The sequence below is a fragment of the Solanum pennellii genome, chromosome 9, assembly GCF_001406875.1.
Source record: "Solanum pennellii chromosome 9, SPENNV200".
Lineage (NCBI taxonomy): Eukaryota > Viridiplantae > Streptophyta > Magnoliopsida > Solanales > Solanaceae > Solanum > Solanum pennellii.
This window is the reverse complement of record NC_028645.1, coordinates 66297775-66320716: the sequence shown is the minus strand read 5'-3', so window position 1 is coordinate 66320716 and position 22942 is coordinate 66297775. Positions and strand designations below refer to the sequence as shown.

The following is a 22942-nucleotide window of genomic DNA, read 5'->3' as shown; positions in this document are numbered from 1 at the left end:
AATTTACCATAGCCCTCAATTAATCATCGTTGTATAATATTATCCACTCACAATTTAGTTCCCATAAAAATCAAAATCTTCACAACAGAGAATCATACTATGTCCTTAAGCTTTTAAGAAACAAAATTTAAACAATTTCTAATCATTCTCTAGCCAACAACATATATCTATATAGTAAGTCATGCTAAACTAACCAATAACCTCATACCTTATCTGTCGTTAGCCAATAAGGGCCTAACATTTGCCCTCTCAATTGTCAATGAACGTACTGCCAAAGTTCCAAATTCCAAAATTTCATTTTCAACCTTGCAAAATTTCCCTTCCTAATTTAATTATAACGACCAAGAACCAAGTAAACCATACATCTATTAGACGATATAGTAGTACAATATTCGTTCCAAAATTAGATTGTAATTTACAAAGAAATGTACCAGCAGAAAAACCCACGATTGATATTGATCTAGCCTCTCTCTTTTCTCAAACCCTTATTTTTTCTACAAATATTTACTCCTTATTATTGTATAAGAAAAATTATAAAAGTGTAAAAGTAAATCACTATTAGGTTTATATTTATTTTCCTTAACCACCAACTAAAAGAACTATAAAAACTACCCCATTAAATTCATAAATGTAGTTATGAATAGTCCAAAATACAAATTTAAAATCTATCGAAGAGTAGTTTATAAAAATAAAAAGCTCTAGAACTCAAAAAGACTAAATTGGTCGTTACAGTTAGTAGTTAGCACTGTTATTGACTTTACTTGCACCCTAATTTAAGAAGAAAACAATCAACTTAGCCTATATATTTGATTAAACCTATTAAGTACTATTTACATAAGACAATTCCATTAAGAATAGGTTGTTAGCAATAGTTAGCACTATTATTATGTTTTGAATTAGGTACTGACAATGTTGTTAATTTGATCCCCTTCGTTAAAAAATTATAGTTTGTAATTAAGGAAAACATAATCATCCTAGTTATTTGTAAATTGTTAAATCCCCTTTGACATAAGGGAAGATACAAGTGTAGCGGAAAATGGGGTTCATAATATGTTTTATCATACATTTAAAGTTAGGTATACATTCTTGTATTTATCTCAAAATTTGTATTTTTAATCTCCTTCCATGCCGTACTATAATTTTACTGAGAGTCCTATTTAAACCATTTGCCAACTCTAGATCAACTATTTGTAATAGCAATCGATACATTCTGCTTCCATGTTACATTTTAATATAAAAAGATATTAATGAACATTTGCACCTAACTCCACTCAAAAGTTATTTATTTCCTAAGACCAACAATAACTTTCTTATACAAATTATGGGGACCCTAAATATTCATTCTTCCATACTGAAAAAGCTAGCTATTATTATGGGAGAGCCTCGAAGGCACCACATTAAGTAGTATTCACTCTACCACAAGTAGGAAACCTTTTTTGAGGTAGCCCTTTTTGAGTTGGGTGGTCAGTGCCTTCGTGGAACTGTGAACACGAAGGGTGATCGATATGAACCTAGTTTGGTTTTACTAATTTTAATTTGGTGTTATTTTATTGTTTCATTAATAATCAACCCATGAACACCTCTACCTGCATTTATTCAGCATTTAATATTTCGTATTTTATTGATGCTATTTGCATCCTAATGAAAGTGAGAAATAGTTAGATATGAGAATTAAAATAAACATGTTGTTTAATGGAGTTTTCGTATTTGATCTACTTTAAATAAACAATACAAGATTTGCTCTAATAATAAAAGTTGGTATTGGAGATAATAGTGTTCACGTCTCTTTAAATATGTCTCCTGTTGTATTGACACACATTGTTTCATGATCCAAAAGTCGAGGTTATGATGGAAGGCACTCCAACCACCCCCCCAGCGAACCCAACAAAAAAATGTGCAAGCCGAAAATAACACATATAAATGAGACTCGGAAACGGTGGTCAGTCCACAAATGAAAAGAAAAGAACAACAAAGAATATCCAAAAACCTGGTAGCATAAGTATAAAGATCACCTAGTACAACTTTAAAGTATGAAACTTATCATAAGTCTCTGATAAGAAAAAAATAATGAAAATATCACATGCATCTAAAGGTGATCCAAAAACATGATTTCACCACCACTCCAAAAAGATCTTCAAAACAAGAAATGATCAGCCACCGTGAGGAGTACCCTAACTAGAATCTGCATTAAAAATGATTTAGAAGTAGTTGTGAGAACAACCAACAAGTTCTTAGTTGGTAAGCTAACTTAGTAAAAGGAATTAATCTGCTTATTAATTAACTAAGGAATGCTTCCACCTGCATACAAAAAAGTCCCATTCGGGCATTAGTGCGGCAAATTTATGACGTACGGCGCGAATAAAATAAATGCATAACGAACCTAACTCAACAGGAAGTGTTTTTCCTACAACATAGTCATTTCTCACCATTGATCAGTTTAAACTGGCATATGGTTTCACTTCAAGACTAGTAAGAAAAATCACAAGCACAATCACAACAATATCTCGATATAAAAGCCCTATTGATATGCTCAAGTAAATCTTAGTAGTATTGCTTAAGGCAGAATGATATAACACATATTGTTAGCTCTATTAACTATGTGTTGTAATCATGACACTAATACTAAATGATCTGTGCAAGAAAAAAAAGAGATACATCCAAAATCTGTGAAAAGAAAGCATAAATCTAAACATGGATGGAAGTCTCACACTAACAAAATGAAGGAAGATTTTTAAACGAATGTACCAGAATCGAGGAGATTGACTCGCGTAAAAATGAAATCAAGACGAGCGAGCAACCTACTAGAAGACAAACACACCCTCTCAGAATCAAGGAAGAATGACTTTTTCAATAATGGAAAAAACCTAGCACACACTTATCGTAGCTTTAGTATTTCATCTTGTAAAAAAATTGAATTTAATAGATCTAAATAGTGAAAAGAAAAGAAAAGAATCGATTAGAAAATTATACCAGTAGAGGATGTTACCAACAAGTGAACTTTAATCTTTCATGTCAAGGAGTTAAAATATTTATCTAATGGGAAACATTTAAGCTCTAAGGAAAACAAGGGAACTCCATTAGGCTGACATTGGTGATTCGAACAAGTAAAACAATATTTGTATCAATTGTGTCTTTTATCTGTTTACACATTATATAATAAGTTTTTTTAATCTAATCATCTAAACTATAGGGTAGTTAACTTAAAAAAATCAACAAATGTATATATTTATGTCCTAAAATAAACAATAATTATAGAAAGAAAACAACATTTGCACATATTGAAATGTATTGCTCCGATACAGATATTCAAGTCAAAGTAACTTATCAACACAAACAAGACGATGAGAGGGGAGATAAGTTATCAGTTCTATCCACACAACCATCCTTTTTGAATATATCTTGAATGCAAAATCCTTTTGTAAGCTGATATTATTACCAATTAGCTATACCTGTGCCTTGATTGATTAAATATGATGCAACAACTCTTTTCCACTTATTTTTGTGTGCGACGCAAAATACAAATGCCAACATTCAAAATCTTTTCAATGTCAGCAAAAGAAGAAACAGATGTGCAGGTTTTTATAAGCTTCAGAGCATGTGGAACGAAATCCATCCTTGAATAACAGTATTGACATAAATATTGTGCATACAAATTGATGCTTCCTCCAACATTACCAACCATGTAAGCTCGTAGAGCACAATCTAGATGGCAAACATGTTCACATATGTATCCATCTATTGTTGCTTCACACCGAAAATAATTGTACCCATCATCATCCGAAATGATCGTTTTGCAGCAAAGGATATAACAAAAACATCAACAAAAACCAGGTTCACTGCAACAAATATCACAAACCATGGCAGGAGAAGGATTTTCTTTTGCTAAACTGCTACAAATTTCGTTACCATCCTTACAAATAATGACTCTTATAGGAAAATTAGATCGTAAAGACTGCATTTCTGTCCCTAAAGATGTACTCCTATCTATCATATCTTCGTAAAAATCAATATTTGATTAAAAAGAAAAAAGATTGTATCAGTTCAATAAAAAGAAGTGTTAAGTGTTTTTTTTAATTGACACAAACAACTGAATAAATATCTACATGTTATATACCAAAAAGCTAACCTTTTGAGCTTGGCGACTTCTTCGAAGGAATCATCAAACCAAATGAGGCAAAAAACAGTTTTATGTCCATGTTTGGATATTCAGACTGGAGATACTTTTCAAGAAAAATCTTACTTCGAATAGCATATTTCTGTCCATCTTTTGGAGACTTAAAATGTTTCGGAAGATACAAATATCTATGTGTGCTTGAACTTGAAAATCTTTTCCCTACCCGCCAACCCCACTTATCACCAACATTTGGAAAATCTACAGGAGCATGTGGTAAGCCTTCTCCAGAGTCACACTCATAAACATGATAAAGTTCAAACCCAATTTCACTAATTCCTTGGAAGACATTTAGCTAGAAATCCCTAACTATGTTGATTCCAATAGAAGAATGAAACCATAAACATAGGGTAACGTCAGAAGTCCACAGTAGAAACCAAACAATTTTTGCTATAATATTTTGGAGAAAAAAAATGCTAAAGAAGAAAATCAAAAAGTTTGGTATATTCTCCAGGATAACAAAATAGCTAATGTTTGATCCGAAGAAGTTATGCTTCAGATGAAGATTATTGTTAGACCATCTCGCATGATCTACAAAAACACTGTCCTCCCAAGTAGACATCAAAGCTGATCAGTAGAATGTTTGTGTATAATACAACATGCTTGAAATAAATACCTATTCTTCAATGCCATCTTTGGTTTTAAAATATTACTATGATATATAAAAAAAATACTTTTGAAGAACTTGGTAAGAAACAACAAAATTTAAAGAATATTTTAAAAACTAGATACTTAAAACCATAAAGAAAATAGAATCTGCAAGAAATTAAAAATAATAAACAAAATATTTTCTTAGAAAAAATATTGACCCCACTGACTGCAAAATGTTTTCTTAAGAAAATTAGTCCCCTCAAGTACTCAAGGTTGATTGAATATATCCTTTCATATTATAATAATGTTACTCACCGGTGTATTAATACTTAAAACCACGATGTCAGCAAACAGTAAAATTAACTTAGAACACTATATTTACTATAAAAAAAAGAAGTTCAAAAATTTTTTTATTGAAAAATAAGAGAAACCCATCTATTTATATAGAATATATGATAGAGTGAATGGCTTCTTGTTGTGACTTATCGGAAAACGAACAACCCTTCAAATAAATCACAACCTTAAAGAAAATTAATAACTTTTCATCCAAGTGTCAACTCTTCAGAAAAGTCGCAACTCTTCAGAAATGACAAAATTCTTTATAAAAGTTACAACTCTTCAATATCATTCACATATTTTTAGACCTAACAATTACTCGTGCCAATAAATAAATTGTGGCATTGAAGTCTACTTTTTAGTAGATCCCCACAACAAGCCAATCCTAATATTGGTCTCAAATCCATTTAATTGGTTAAAAATTTAAGGTTTTCATGAGTTCATGAAGAAGAATAAAAATAAGAAATCTCCTATCAGAAATGCACAAACAACCTCTATCTAAAATTATACAACTCATTTTTTGTTTCAATTCATTAATGTTATGTTTTTAATTTACTTCACCCCTATTTTATAGAAATGTTTGTTAGTGTCACGACCCAAAACGAGTCATGAGTGGAACCCACACTTAAACTCCTATGTGAGAGAACCAATTAATCCAACCCAAACATATATATATCATTCAACTTATGAAATACTAATGATAATGCGGAATATTAAATTTTATTAGTGTAAGAAACACAAATCCATTAAAGTCTACTGCATGTAATTTTCAAAATCTTCAGTCATCACATTAAGGGAATCTAATCTTCAAATACTAAGTCTAAGAGTGTTAAATACACCAGAATATATTAATAAAATAGTTTATGTCCCAAATCTAATGACATCATGTCATGATCGAGAGAATCTAAAATGATCTTTAATAAGTAGCTCAACCTGGAACCTGATATGCTAGTGACTAGCTAGGGCTGAGGGCAAGTCAAAGACACTAGTACAGTCGCTGCACTCCATAAAAGGAAAACACAAGTAGGGCATAGTAAGGAGCAACATTTACTGAGTAAGTATAATCGGCCAAACCAAAATAGAAACTAATATAAAATGAATAGTAGTATAAAGTCAAATGTGACACTTAGTAGGTGGTAAGCATCAAATAACATGAACCAGTGACAAAAATACTAAAGAAAGTACACAATCAATCACAATATCAAGCACACATATGGGGACTCATGACTCCACAACATACTAATTTGAGAAATGGGCTATTTGAGATTTAGTACATTCAGTTAATTCAATATCTTTTTCATTTAATTTTACCATGTCAGAATGTGACACTCTTATCCAATTATACCGTGTCGTAACAGGACACTCCTATCCAATAATACCGTGTCGGAACTTGATACTCCGATTCATAATATCGTGTCAGAACGTGACACTCTGATCCATAATAATATGTCGGAATGTTACACTTTGATCAATAAAACCGTGTCGGAACGTGACACTCAGATCTATTAATATTGTAAAATTATCATTTATTATCCCCACTTTTTACTATATAAACCATATTTTATCAAGCTTGTTTATTCAAAACATCACTTCGATTGATAGGTATCAAGACTATTATTTGATGGTCTCAGGACTTCAGAATAATCAAAGAACACACAATCAAGCAAATCGGGAACTCACAATATCACTCAATGCTTACAATCACTATTAAGAGTCCTTTTATCAAATAGAATAGACTATTACCTACCTCCACCAAAGAATTGAAGTCAAGCAAGCTACTTCCCCCGTGTAATTCCTTTACTCAATTCCTTAGAATGTATTTATTGTATCAATTATGAATAATATATCAGCAAACCAATCAATAGACACACATAATACAATAACCAAATTCCTAAAATATTATACCAACTAATGTATCAAGTTTAGTATTTCTCAAATAGCAAGTCAAGAGTTAAGTCTTATTTCCTCTCAATAAATAAATCTAATTATATTTATATCATACATTAATACACCTACATTTTAATTACATATACCAATATATAAAAACTTCTATCGAAACCTAGCACCATAGCAAAAATCTATTACATCGAAACTAACTAAGAACACATTAACTTCAATCCACCAGGAAGTAAAATTGTAGAAGCAAGATCGACTATCTACTCTACATAGTAATTGATAATATCGCATAACCCTCAATTAATCATCGTTATTAAATTATTTCTGTACACAAGATTTTTCCCATAAGAATCAATCTTTAAAACAGAGAATCATACTATGTCCTTAAGCTTTTAAGAAATAAAATTTAAAGAATTTCTTATCATTCTCTAGCCAACAACATATATCTATATAGTAAGTCATGCTAACCTAACCAATAACCTCAAACTTTATCCATATTAGCCAATAACGGTCTAACATCTGCCCTCTTAAATTGTCAAAGAAAGTACTGCCAAAGTTCAAAATTCTAACTTACAATTTAAACATTGCCAAATTTCCCTTCCTAATTTGATTATAACGACCAATTCCCAACTAAAAGATACATCCATTCCATCCATTCGATTCTATAGTAGTACAATATTTGTTCCAACTTGGATTGTAATTTATGAAGAAACGTACCAGCAGAAAGACCCTTATTTTTTCTACAAAATAATTACTCCCTAATTATTATATAAGAGAAACTATAAAAACGCGAAAGTAACCCACTATTAAGTTTACATTTATTTTCCTTAACCACTAAAATAATTATAAAAATTACCCCATTAAATTCACAAATGTAGTTATGAATATTCAAAAATACTCATTAAAAGTCTATCAAAAAATATTTTATAAGAATAAAAAACTCTAACAGTCACAACGGCTAAATGGTTCATTACATTCAGTAGTTAACACTATTATTAAATTTACTCTCTCCCTAATTTAAAAATAAAACAGTCAACTTAGCCTATACATTTTATTAAACTTATTAAGTACTTCTTACATAAGAGAATTCCATTTCGAATAGGTTGTTAGCAGTAGTTAGCATTATTATTATACAAAGAATATAATGAACATTTGCACCTAACTCGATTCAAAAGTTATCGATTTCCTAATAAAAAACAATAACTTTCTTATATAAAATTTGGGACTCTAAACATTCATTATTCCACACTGCAAAAGCTAGTTATTAATTTGGGAGAGCCTCGAATGCTCCATACTAGGTAGTATTCACTCTAACATATGTAGGCAACTTTTTCTAAGGTAGCCCTATTTGAGTTGGGTGGTCAGCGCTTTCCTGGAACCGTGGGAACGAAGGGTGATGGATATGAATTTGATATCAGCGATACAATAAAGGAGATCATGAAATTAACATACAGTAAAAAGCACAATAAAAATTCTTATCACATAAATGAGCATATTTACCTACTTTTAAGAAAAAAACGTAGTATGAATCATTATCATATATTGTGAGGATGTGTATATCAATTAACATGAGAAGCTTTGATTAAATTTGAGTATATGCCTGAGGAGATTAAGGACATGAATAAACTCGGTCTCTTGGTAATCCTAGATGAAGATGAAAAGTTTAAAATTAAAAAGAAAAGTAAAAACGGAGATCAAAACCGTAAAACCTTGTGAAATGCAATGGCTATAGTAAGTGTTTTTTATATTATTTAAGAAGTTTTATACTCTTCATGTCTCAGTTGGTGCACAGCTGTCACATTCCTTAATGCGAAATAAATAAAAGCATAATTCTACTGGGATAAGGCATAAGCCCCCCTAGACTATGACATAAATATTAGAGACACGCCTTAACTAAACTAATGTCCTACCCACCACCCACCGACCCAAACTCGTTTTTTTTGTAATTTGGTACAACTTTTGTCTTGAATGGCACACTACCTTACTCCATGCAGTTGAGGTACGTGGGAGATATTTGGAATACATGTAAGTCAAAAAGGTGTATATATTTATTTTTAAAAAATGTGTTAGGGGGTAATAGGACCTTTAAATTAATTTATTATTATTCCTATTGTATTCTCCTAAAAATTTGAAGTATTTAACAACATTATTGAAACAAAAGAATAAATTTGAAGATAAAAAACCCAATTAACAAATAACTTTGAAAAAAATCACTTATTTTGAACTATAAATAAAACTTATGACGATTCACTTAATAAGGACTAAAGGGAACAAATCTTAATAGTTAATTGGATTATTAGATGAACATTGGATAACCTTGTTTGTCACTCCCCGAGCAATCCCCGAGACGCGGACACAGAACCTAGGACAACAAGTGATCCCAAGCTTACCCTGTTGGCATGATCATTAGCATACTAAAGATAATTAACTTAATGCAGAAGCTAAATCATAATTTAAACTGAAAATATGGGAAATAATCATATACTATATAGCTGAAATATTTGATATACTGGTGAGTTTAATACAAAAAAGTTATTAACTCAATAGTAAGCTGAAACTAACTATGCCTGAAATTAGTCTCTAAACTAATAAGAAATGCTAAGACATGCCCCAACTAATTCTTGAACAGAATGTAACTAAATGACTAAAAGACTGAAAAGAAACTCATGAGTATTATCCTCAGAGAATGAGGACTAACTGCTGAATTTGCTGAATTGGAGATCAAAAATCGATCTAAGCATGATCTGGATGTTGACAACCTGAACCTACAAAACGAGAAGATGTAGCGCACGTATGTGTCAGTACTTGAAGCTACTGAGCATGTGCGATAGAGTAAAGCGAAAATAAAACATATCTGAACAAGCACAAAAGCAAGTATAATAATCTGAACAGGATATACCGAATTCTGAGCTGATTGGATGCAATGACCAAATTGATAACATGCTGAGACTTGATACTAACTGAGATGCGAATATGGTCAATACATAAGAGAGTGTGACATGAACTATGGGAGTTACTAATAACCGATAATCAAAGCACATGAGCTAAATGAAAAGTCCGATGTATACGCCCCATCGAACAGACCAAAAATACCCTTCCAGAGGTAAAAAGACATGAAGGCGTGATCACTAAACTGATTTTCCAAAGAGGGGACTTACAACCTACTTGGCTAGTAGTTTTTGGACTAATTGGGTATGCTGAACCCTAGTCCAACTCAATATAATAGTACTCCCAATGCATTATGTAATTAAGTTATTATGACTGAGTTTTTGTAAAAACTGGATAGCTCAAAACTGAACATGCAAATTTAGAATGCAACAATTAATGTGATGATGAAACATTAATAACTGAGGCATGTACATCTAAAGTAATTAATATATATGACCTAGCATGTGTGATTCAAGGACTAAAGAAATACATATCTAAGGTTCTGAAATTCATGCAATAATTTGAGAAATAACATTATAATCTAATTTGGAACATATAACTAATAAATTCATGAAGTTCTGTCGAAATTCTAGGAACCCTAGGTCTAATCATGATATGGAAATCAAGAATCTGACTGAAAACTATGGATGTAATGGGGGAAAGGAACCCGCCAGTTAAATCTCACATACCTGGTGATGAAATTCACGGAGGAACACTTAGATTTCGGAGCAGGAACCTTGTTGCATTCTTGAACTAGGGTTTTTGACCTCTTTCTCCTTTCTTGCCTCTAATTTTCTATGTTTTGATTAATGATTTGACTTAGGTAAGTTTTAGTTATATTTCTAGGCTTAAACTGACTAAAATCTGACGATTTAGGATCAAAACGACGTATCTTAGGGTTTAAACAAAGTGGGAAAAGACCAAAAGACCCCCGAGTTAATTTATTTCGGACCAAACGACCACCTGGACTGACGGTCCGTCATTCAATCGACGGACTACTGTTTGAGTCCGTAGGTTGGGTCTGTTCGACAGGCCTTTACTAAAACGAGCATAATGTTTTACTCGGAGGTCTGATTTTAGCATGGTCTGTACCTATGGGAAGCTAATTCAATTATCTATATTTTTGTATGTCATGTGACATAAAATTGATTTTTTTCTAAGATTTATGACCATTGAAATTTGACCCAACATCATTTTCCCCCTAACTAACTACTATCCACCACGTACGGTCAAACGTACAAACCATAGATCGAATGACTATCTTGCTGGCCAATCGTGGTTCATGTCATAGTGGGTAAATGGAGTGTTGATCGACGAGAGACTACGGACCGTAGGTCCGTCCGTCGTTTGACACTTTGTCATATTTTCTGGCCTTCAAACTCAAACGACAGACGTGCAGTACAGATCGTGGGTCAGGGTATGGTCCGTCAATGGTAACCGTCGATTGCACCTGCAGATTTCTGAAAAGCTAATATTTGGCGTGTTTTTGATACGGAGTGTTAGATCATCTGACTGAATTTAGTTCTGAGAACATGCAAATACGCTGAAAATGCAAGTACAAATGGAGGGAACATGATTCTATGACTGAGTTCATGCATGAATGACTAGAAAACTGAAGAGAAACTATTACCTCAAGATGGAGTGGGATCGGAAAGAAAGAGGTGAGTATACATGGCTTTCGTGGCTGCTTCTGCTTCCCAAGTATCTCCCTCTACGAACTGACTCCTCCCCAAAACCTTGACTACAACAACTTCTTTATATCTCAACCTTCTAATCTGACGATCAACAATCTCAAATGGTACATCCTCATGAGAGATACTATCTTTCATTGTCACACTCTCTAATGTCATTACAGAGGTTGGGTAACCCACACACTTCTTAAAGAGCAAGATGTGGAAGACCGGATGTAGTGCTGCTAAGTGTTCTAGTAACTCTAACTTATATGCCACCTTGTCAATCCTTTTCAATATCTTGTAAGGGACTACATATCTAGGACTGAGCTTCCCTTTCTTGTCAAATCTCATCACCCCTTTCATAGGTTAGATTTTCAGAAAAACTCAGTCATCAACTTGGAACTTTAGATCCTTTCTCCTTACATCTGCATAAGATTTCTGACGACTCTGGGTTGTCTTAAGTCTATCTCTAAGGAGTTGCACTTTCTCAATAGCATAAATGACATCTGGACCTATTAAAGCAGCTTCACCATCTTTAAACCAACCAACATGAGATCTACATCTACGCCGATACAAATCATCATAAGGGGCTATCTGAATGCTGGAATGCTAGTTATTATTGTAGGTGAACTCAATCAGAGGAAGGTGATCATACCAAATACCCTTCAAATCGATCACACAAGATCTCAACATATCCTCTAGGGTCTGAATGGTATGATCTGCCTGTCCATCATATGTGGTTGAAATGTTGTGCTAAGGTTAACTTGAGTACTTAGACCCTTCTAAAATGACTTCAAGAAATAAGAGGTAAACAGAGGACCTCTATATGAGATTATAGACAAAGGAACCCATGTAACCTAACAATTTCATTAATGCAAAGCTTGGCATAGTCTCTGTCGAATTTGTAGTCTTGACCGCCCAAAAGCGAGGAGACTTAGTCATCCTGTCAACAATCACCCAAATGGAGTCATGTTGTCTGCGAGTACGAGGTAACCCTTTTATAAAATACATTTAATCACATCCCACTTCCAAGTAGTAATATCGATCTCTTGAGTGATACCTCCTGGTTTCTGATGTTCTACCTTGACTTGATGGCAATGGAGGCACTTACTCACAAAATCTGCTATATCCCTCTTCATGTCATTCCACTAACAGACTTCCCATAGATCGCGGTACATCTTAGTGGCACTTTGATTAATAGAATATCTACAGTTATGGGCTTCTGCAACGATATGCTTTCTCAACTCGCCCACACCAGTAACACACAATCTACCCTAGTAGTGAAGTACACCATCTCCCCCTTGGGAGAAAACCTCCACTCTCTGATTGTGGACTTCACCCTTATGTTCAAGCAAGATTGGATGACTGTCTTTCATTTCCTTAACCTGCACTACCAAAGAAGATTTTCCCCATTCTGAACTTTTTCACCACTGTCTGATATGCTCATAAGGCGAACTCTCAAGCGAGCAAGCCTATGAACATCCTTCACAAGTTCCTTTGTCTTCTTTAACATGGGCTACACTACCCTCATATAATCTTCTAAGAGAATCTACTACTACATTCATCTTACTAGGATGATAATGCACACTCATATCATAATCCTTACGAAACTCAGGCTATCTCCTCTAACGAAGATTCAACTCTTTCTGGGTGAACACATACTGAAGGCTCTTATCATCAGTGAACACATCATAATGAACACCATACAAGTATTGGCTCCATATTTTGAGTGAAAACACCACTGCTGCAAGCTCGAGGTCATGGGTTGGATAGTTCTTCTCATGATCCTTAAGTTGTCTAGAGGCATACTCTACAACCTTATCTCGCTCCATCAACACACAACCTAGGCCAACTGTTGATGCATCACAATAGATCATATAACCATGTGAACCCTTTGGTAGAATCAAGAAAGTAGTTGTAGTCAATCTTGTTTTCAATTTTGCAAAGCTTTTCTCACAATCTTCTGACCATTGAAACTTGACAATTTTTTGAGTTAATCTAGTCAATGGTGAGGCTATGGATGATAATCCTTGAAATAACCTTCTATTAAAACCCTCTATACCCAAGAAACTTCTGATTTCTTTACCATAGGTAGGTCTGGGCCATTATTTAACTGCTTCTATATTCTGTGAATCCACTCGGTACTCCCGTTAGATACAATGTGAGCAGGGAAAGAAACAGATTGCAAGTAGAACTCATATTTGCTAAACTTAGCGAATAAATGGCGATCTATAAGAGTATGTAGAAAAACTCTAAGATGACTCACATGTTTTTCCTCATTCCTAGAGTAAATGAGGATATCATCAATAAAGACGATAACAAACAAGTTCAACTATTTTATGAACAACCTGTTCATAAAATCCATGAAAGTTGCAGGGTTATTGGTTAGTCCAAACGACATAACTACAAATTCATAATGACCATACCGAGTTTTGAAGGCTTTTTTCGAAATGTCACTATCTCTAATGCTAAGTTGATGTTAACCCAATCTGAGGTCTATCTTTTAGTTATGCCTAGCACCCTGAATTTGGTAAATAAGTATCACTCCTGGGGATGAGATACTTATTCTTGATTGTGACCTTTTTCAACTATCTATAGTAGATGAACATTTTGAGAGAACCATCTATCTTCGTTACGAACAACACTGGTGCATCCTATGGTGAAATACTATGTCTGATGAAGCCCTTATCTTGAAGGTCTTTCAACTGCTCTTTCAATTCATTAAGCTCTGCTGGAGCCATTCTGTAAGGAGGAATAGAAAAAGGTTGGGTATCTTGTGGAAACACTTTTGGAAACTAATTGATTACTAGAACTGACTCAAGAGTTGTGGTTTCAGATCTGGAATATTTAACCCAAACTAGATGATAGAGATAACCCTTAGAGATCATCTTTATAGACTTAAGGTAAGAAATGAATCGACCCATAGCGCAAAGCTACTACAATTCTATACTAAGATTGGTTCTTCTAGAAACTAAAAACGAACAATCTTAGTTCTACAACCGACTTAGGCATAATAGCAATGTAACCAATCCATGCCTAGAATTACATCGATTTCTACCATTTCTAACTCTACAACATATGCTGAAGTGACTCTTTGATGTACTGTGACAGGGCAATTTCTGTATACCTGTCTAGCTATAATTGATCCACCAACTAAAGTAGAGACTGAAAAAGGTTATTAGAGAGTTTCTAGACTAACATTGAATTAGACTGCTATGTAAGGAATTACAAAGGAAATAGTCGCCCCTAGATCTAACAGTGCATAAACATCAAGGTCAAAGACTCGTAGCGTACAGTAACTACATCAGGAGAACCTTCCTGATCCTAGCGAGCCTGAAGAGCATACAACCTGTTCTGGCACTGACCGCCACCTGTACCAGATGAGCTATCATGCTGAGTTAGTTGACTTTCTCGTGCTGCTGAAGTTGTAGACTGAGCTCTACCATTACCACCTCCTTGACCTTATCTAGAAGGACAATCCCTCAACCTGTGACAAGACTTGTCCACCTAAAGCATCCTTCTTTTCTTGCGAGACACTCTCCCGGATGGTTCTTACAACACTTAGGAAAAGTGGGGTAAGCCTTCGTTCCTGAAACACTTCCCTGAGACTTAGAACCTTCAGGTCATATCTGTTCTTGGATGATGGAACGCAAGCTGACATAGGGGCTGGAGCTGAAAAGTTCTGCTGATTGTGCGAGCGATTTTTACCACCCGATTTCTGCTAAGAATAGTCATAGTTCCCATTACTAGCCTTCTTATTCTCATTGCCCTTTTCCCGAAGCTTATCACCCTTAACTTGCTGAGAATGAGTCATAAGCCTAGGTGTGTTCATATCTCCTAGTAACATATCATTTATGCACTCAGCTTTTACCAAATCCGACACTTCATACAAGAACTTATTCATCTGAGTCCTGGAGTCAGTATTCATGTGAGAAGCATACCTAGAGAGTTGGTTAAACTTTATCCCATACTCTTGGACCGTCATGTTTCCCTGCCTTAAGTTCATGAATTCCTAAGGTTTTGCTTCTCTCAACTTTATTGGGACATACTTGTCCAGAAAGGTCTCACTAAATCAATCCCAAGTAATAGAGCTACATTTGCACCCCTATTCTCCTTCCACTGAGTGAACCTGATATGAGCCGCATCTTTCAGCTGGTATGATGCCAACTTAACCCGATCATTCCCAGAAACCTACATCACCTCGAAGATCTTCTTGATCTCATCTATGAAATTTTAGGGATCCTTATTAATTTGCGATCCTAAGAACTTAGGTCGATTTATCATAACAATGTCACGGACCCTTGATGCTGCTGATTCACCAATTGCATTCATAGAAGCATGAACCCAATTGTTCTGGTTGGTGAAACTCTGAGCTAATATTTGTATGGAGTTCATGAACTCAACAATTGGAGACTTCCTGATCTAGGATTGGAGGAGCTATGTTTGCATTTCTTGCATTCGCATTCATAGTATTAGCTCTACCTGGAGGCATGATCTGAAAGGTAGAACCTTAAGTTAGAATAGAATAACGTCATACCTTACGCACGATAAGAGTAACAAGACAGTGAAGTTTTTCCTAAAACACTTTATAGCTTCCATCTCATTAGATGTGGTGTACTTCACACGCATTAAAAGGACTCTACTTAGTGCATCTTTTTATACATCCTTGGACTCTTAAACCTAACGCTCTGATACCAAGTTTTGTCACGCACCGAGCTACCCCCTGAGACGCAGACATGGAACCTAGTACCACAAGTGATCCCAAGCTAACCCTGCTTGCGTGATCATGAGCATACTAAAGATAATAAACTGAATGCCAAAGATAAATCATAATTTAAACTAAAGGGATGGGGAATAACAATATACTATGGCTTAAATATTTTATATAGTGATGAGTTTAATACAAAGAAGTTATTAAATCAATACTAAGCTGGACCGAACAGTGTTTGAGATTAGCATCTAAATAGATAAGAAATGTTGGGACGTGCCCTAGCTAAGTCTAGCAAAACTTCAACTAAATGACTAACAGACTGAAAAGAATCTCATGAGTATTGTCCTCGGAGGATGAGGACTCATCACTGAATCTGCTGAACTGGAGATCAAAATCAATATAAGTGCGATTTGGATGTTGACAATTTTAACATACATCACGAGAAGATGTAGCGCACGTATGTGTCAGTACTTGAAGCTACTGAGCATGTGGGATAGAGTAAAGCAGAAATAGAACATAACTTTATAAGCATAAAAGCAAGTAAAATAATCTGAACATGATATATTTAATTATGAGATAATTGGATGCAATGACTAAATATATAACATACTGAGATTGGATACTAACTGATCTGTAAATATGTTCAATATATTACAGTGTCTGACAGAACTATGGGAGCTACTAATAACTGATAACAAAACCACATGAGCTAAATGTGGTGTTTGATATATACCCCTAATCAAACGGGCCCAATATACACTGCCAGAGGTATAAAGGCATGCTGACGTGATCACTAAACTGATTTTCCATAGAGGGGACTTACAACCTACTTGGATAGTAGTTCTGGGACTAATTCGGTATGTTGAACCCTAGTCCAAATCGGTATAATGCTACTCCCAATGAATTATGTAATTAACTAATTATGATTGAGTTTCTATAAATACTGGATATCTCAAAACTGAACATGCAAATTTCGAATGCAAAAATTAATGTGATGATGATGCATTAATAACTGAGGCATGTACATCTAAAGTAATTGAAACATCTGACCTAGCATGTGTAATTTAAGAACTAAAGAAATACATATCTAGGGTTCTGAAATTCATGCAATAATTTGAGCAATAACATTATAATCTAATTTGGAATATATAACTAATAAATTCATGAAGTTCTGTTGAAATTCTAGAAACCCTAGGTCTAATCATGATAAGGAAATAAAGAATCTGACTGAAAACTAGGGATGTAATGGGGGAAATGAACCCGCTAGTTAAATATCACATACCTGGTGATGAAATTCACGGAGGAACATTTAGATTTCGGAGATGGAACCTTGTTGCATTCTTAAACTAGGGTTCTTGACCTCTTTCTCCTCTCTTGCTTCTAATTTTCCATGTTTTGATTAATAATTTGACTTAGTTAAGTTTTAGTTATGTTTCTAGGCTTAAACTGACTAAAATATGATAATTTAGGGGGTCAAAACGATGTATCTTAAGGTTTAAATGAAGTTGAAAAAGACCAAAAGACCCTTTAAGTTAATTGTTGTCGGACCAAATGGCGACCTGGACTGACGGTCCGTCGTTTCGGTACGTAGGTTGGGTCTTTTTGACAAGCCTTTACTGAAATGGGCATAAATTTTAACTCGGAGGTGTGTATTTAGCATGATCGGTGGCTATGGAAAACTAATTTAGTTATCTATCTTTCGTATATCATAGGACATATAATTCATTTTGTGCTAAGAGCTATAACCATTTCATGTTTACCCAAACATATTTCCCCCTTAACTGGTTGCTAACCTCCACCTACAGTCAGACCTATGGAAAGTAGATGGAATGACGCTCTGTGTTGGTCTATCGTGGTTCATGTCATAGAGTGGGTGAGGTGTTGATCAACAAACACAAACTACGGACCGTAGGTACGTTCGTCGGTCAGCAGCTAGTCAAATTTTTTGGGCTGAGTTTTTGGGGGTTTCAGACTCAAACTATAGATGTCCAGTACGGGCCGTGGGTCAGGCTACGGTCCATCGATGGTAACCGTCGATTGCACTTGCAGATTTCTGAAAAGCATATTTTCTGTTTGTTTTGAATACGGCATGTTACATAGTTTGTGAAGGTCAAATGACCAAGAACTAATTGATAAATTATCTCTTGATTTTTAAATTCAACATCTGAAAGTAGACATTTGGAAAAAGTAAAGTTAAATGGTTAAAGTCACACTACATTTATCGGATTTTCTTTTTTTCTACCCAAACTATAACGATATATGTATTAAATTTAATAAATGATTAAATGTAGTGTGCACTCCCTAATCTCATATATATATATATATATATATATATATACATATTAAAAAAGAGACCAAAAATCCTCGAAAAAGAACACTCCCAAGTAAAGTGGAACATCACATCTATGCAAGAAAATAATTAACTAATTCAAATGGAGGACCTTCGGATCCTTTTTTATGACCCTAAAATAGTTACTAGTATCATAAATATATTCCTCATCGACATAGAATAGTCTTTACTATTCCTTAGGTTTCATATCACCAACCCAACTTATTTGGAATTGAACCATAATTATTGTTATGGTTATGTTATGCAGTTACAAAGAATTAATGTCATTATCAATCAAGCAGTAGCAACATCATTCATAATTGGATATTCTAAACCAAATATTTTACACATAACATATTCAAATCTCAAACAATAATTTTCTGAGTGCTTGTACTCATAAATATCCACATAGATAATAAACACAACCTTACTTTCCTAATAATCAAGAAAAAAAATGCATGTTGCTTAAAATATTTTTTCAAGAATATTGTTTGTCGCTATATATCCCATCAACATTGAATCTAATGACAATTAATTAATTTAGGTAAAGTCTCTAGCACTCTTAGTTTACGTGCATATTTATTGATGATAAAAAAATATTTTTGTTTTAGTGTATTTTTGATATTTGTTAGTTTCAAGTAAACTTAATATGTTATTATGCCAAAAAAGAAGAGACGAAGAAATATGACAAATTAGTTACCTTGAGATAAAAGAAGTGAATTGATTGTCTGTATACTAAGGATTTAATGGCATATAAAAAGTTTGTACCTAAGAATGAGATCTCAAAATAATATACTAATTGTGGCAAACAAGAGAGCAATTTGTTTTGTTCTATTAACAAACGTCAGCATTGATTTAGTATTAGTTATCATATATTTATTGTTCTATGCTATCAAATATTGCACAACCCACATGAAATTTACACAAAAAGTATACAAATAAAACTATAGAAATAGATAAAATAGAAGATAAATTTTCGATCATCCTCACTGGAATTTTAACACAGTTTTTTTATAGTAAAAGATTAAACTTCATTAGATAGGGGGAAGAAAATTTTGAGGAATTAAATAAACTTCATAAGAAGCTTAATTAATGTATTTAAATTCATCTCCCTTATAGAGAAAAAACCTACAAATAACAGTCGCAAAAATAAATGTTTTGATATTAAAGAACCAAATATTATGAATTGCACAATTTCAAAAGTATTATGAGTTATGGTATGAGAGGTGCAAGAGTAATAATGTCACATTGCGATTAAAATCATTTTTTTTTTGTTTATATGAAGAAACCTATAGGATGGGAAGAAAGAGAAGACCGCTTTTCAATCATCCTTGAAAAAATTCTAACATAATTGAAAAAAGTTCACAAAAACTAAAAACTGTAAAAAGAAATTGTGATAGTTACATGAATAACTATGAGTTATGGTAAAGATTAATCTCATTGAAGTAGAAGGAAGAAAATTTTATGGAATGAAACAAACTTCATAAGAAACAGAATTAATGTATTTCAATTCGACTACCCTATAATTGAAAAACCCCAAAGATAACAGTGGCAGAAAATCCCTCTATTATATTGAATAAAGTGTAGGTCACAAATCTTTGGAAAAGTTGAAACCTATCGGAAAGGTCACAACCTTACATAAAAGTCACAATTTTTCATAAAAGTCGCAACGCTTCCTAAAAATCGTAACACTTCCTAAAGGTCGCAACTTTTCATAAAAGTCACAACTTTTAATAAAGTCACAACTTTTCATGAAAGGGGAAGGCTAGTTTTGATAATAAATATATATAAAAGGGAACTCATATTTGTGGTGGTGCTACGTAGGTGGGCTTAGTGTTATCTTCTATGTACGTATGTATATATGTATATATATATATGTACATATATATATATATATATATACTATTTCTCGATACGTGCTTTGCACGTGTATATTACACGTTTAAATGAAAACAAAATTTTGCTCATTCTTTCTTGGCTAAAAACATATATGAAAATGTTAAAGAGAAAAACAGTTGTTACTTTACCCTCCTAAGGAATATATATATAAATATATATACATAAATACATACATATATATATACACACTCACACACACACACACACACACACATATATATATATAGAGAGAGAGAAGGCATCTGGCTTCATGACTACAGTACATAAGTTGTTGTACTCAAGCAGGGCCAAACTATCCTGGTAAGGAAGCTGCCCCATTGCAGAAACAAACAATGCACAAGCATAAAAAATGTAAATAACTTTATCGGAACACCAGATAAACCTACTTAACTAAAAGGGATAACTTTAACTAAGAGAACCAACAAACAAAGTGAATTAATTTAATTGGATTAAACTATTATACATATTTGAATGTCCTTTGCGATAAGTGGATGAGAAAATAGGCAACGGAATGGGGAAGAAATCTTCGATAAAAAGCATATACACTTTCATCATGTTCTGTCCACTCACATGGATCAAAACTCATTGGATATTTCATTGTTAGATTAAACGTTATCTGCAAATCCACCAAGGAGTAAGGAATTTCTCCTTTTCTTCTACGGTAAATATCATATCCGTATAAATGTGAATTTTTAGGGGCATTTGCACAGATGCTTTTTTTAACACACTATTTAAATTTATCAAAGGAAAGGTTCATTCATCTAGTTTTAAAGAAAAAATTTAGCCGACTTGCTTACAGAATATAATTTGAAGAGTAGCCTCAAAAGAGAACTTCTAATGTCCTGACTAGGAGTTCTAGGTTTTAAGTCTAATGGAACAGTCACCATCTTATGCGTTGGAGTTAAAAAGAACATAAAATATTTCATGTCTTTGTTTTTAGGATCGTGAGAATTATTGTTACGTTCCACAAAAAAATATACTATTAAACTTAACTAGCAGTGAACTTCCATGAACTTCCATCTAGTTATTACCTTTGGGTATCATAACCTGTTAACNAGAGAGAGAGAGAGAGAGAGAGAGAGAGAGAGAGATATTGCCTAAAAATGGGACTTGTTTTAGTGGAAATTATTGTGAAGATTATAAATGACTATGAATTTACCTCAATTGATATGTATAAGTAGAGAAACAAATAAAAATAGTAATAGAAAGAATAACCAAACTCAAACAACGTCAAGAAAGAATAATTTAACTTAATGCATCAACTTTCTTGTCTTCAAGAGGTAAAAACAAGAATTACATATAAGATTGTGTTCAAATTATCAGAAAAAATAAAAAAAAGAATGCATTCAACAATGAATAAACAACAAAATTGAGTCTGTGAGAGTATGACAACTTGACTCACGATCATATGTAATATAGGAAGGATAAGTCGAGGAACTTGCAGTGCTGCCAGAAATAAAGGAGAAAGATAAGTCGATCAAACAATCAAATTTAGTTTACTAAAATTTAAAGTATGAATAAAATAAAGGGACCATAATTGAAAAGTTTTACAGAAAAATGAGAGAAGAGACTGATAAAATAAAATTGAAAGAAAACAAGTAAAGAAAGAATAAGGAAGGAGGATTTACCAAAAATCAGGAACGATAAACACCTTAAGCAATGTTTATTGGTGCTTCTTCATTGTCACATTTGGGATCGGCAATCTAGTAAAAATCATCACAGTAGATGAAAATAATTTATTGCAAAGCTAATGTTAATAACATAAGTTTAAAATTTTAAAATCAAGTACCCTGTCTAGTAGTGCTTTCATGAGGTTGTTCCTTCTCAGCAACACTGCCATGAGGTTGTTCCTCACGTGTCTTGTTTTTACTCAACTTCTCTTTCATCATGTCCTGAACATAATTGGGATTACAATTTGTCACACGATAAATGTTATTTAAGTTATGTGAAAACTACAGATAAGTGTAACGAAACTTAAGACCCTTTCAATAGTTTATTTTAAATTTATCGTGTCAATTTATACTACACCGGTACAAAAAAAAACTTGCTTAAGGTTGATCCATGGTGTTCTCATCAAAGCTACAAAGTGCTATGTCCTCATCCACGTCTTTAGCTCCATCACAATGTCCTGGATTTCCGTAGTGTACGACACATGTAGTACATCTTTTTTACTTTTTAGCACAAAAGGATTTAAGTATGTAAATGACACAAAAGTATAACAAACAACATTAGCTGTTGAGTTCTTCCGTTACTTTGAATGAAAAGTTACAGCTATGTGAATGTCGTATAAAAAAAATTGTCAATAACCATATACAAATGCTCTCAATTTCGTAATGTTAGTCGTTTTGTAGATTATGATTTTTCTGTGCTATACAGAACATAGATTGATCCTTGCATATGTTCCATGT

General features: G+C 33.5%; 1 pseudogene; it reads right to left on the bottom strand.

Moving 5' to 3' along the window:
- Positions 1-3324: 3324 nt before the first annotated feature.
- Positions 3325-3859, bottom strand: LOC114074058 (annotated as a pseudogene).
- Positions 3860-22942: the final 19083 nt, after the last annotated feature.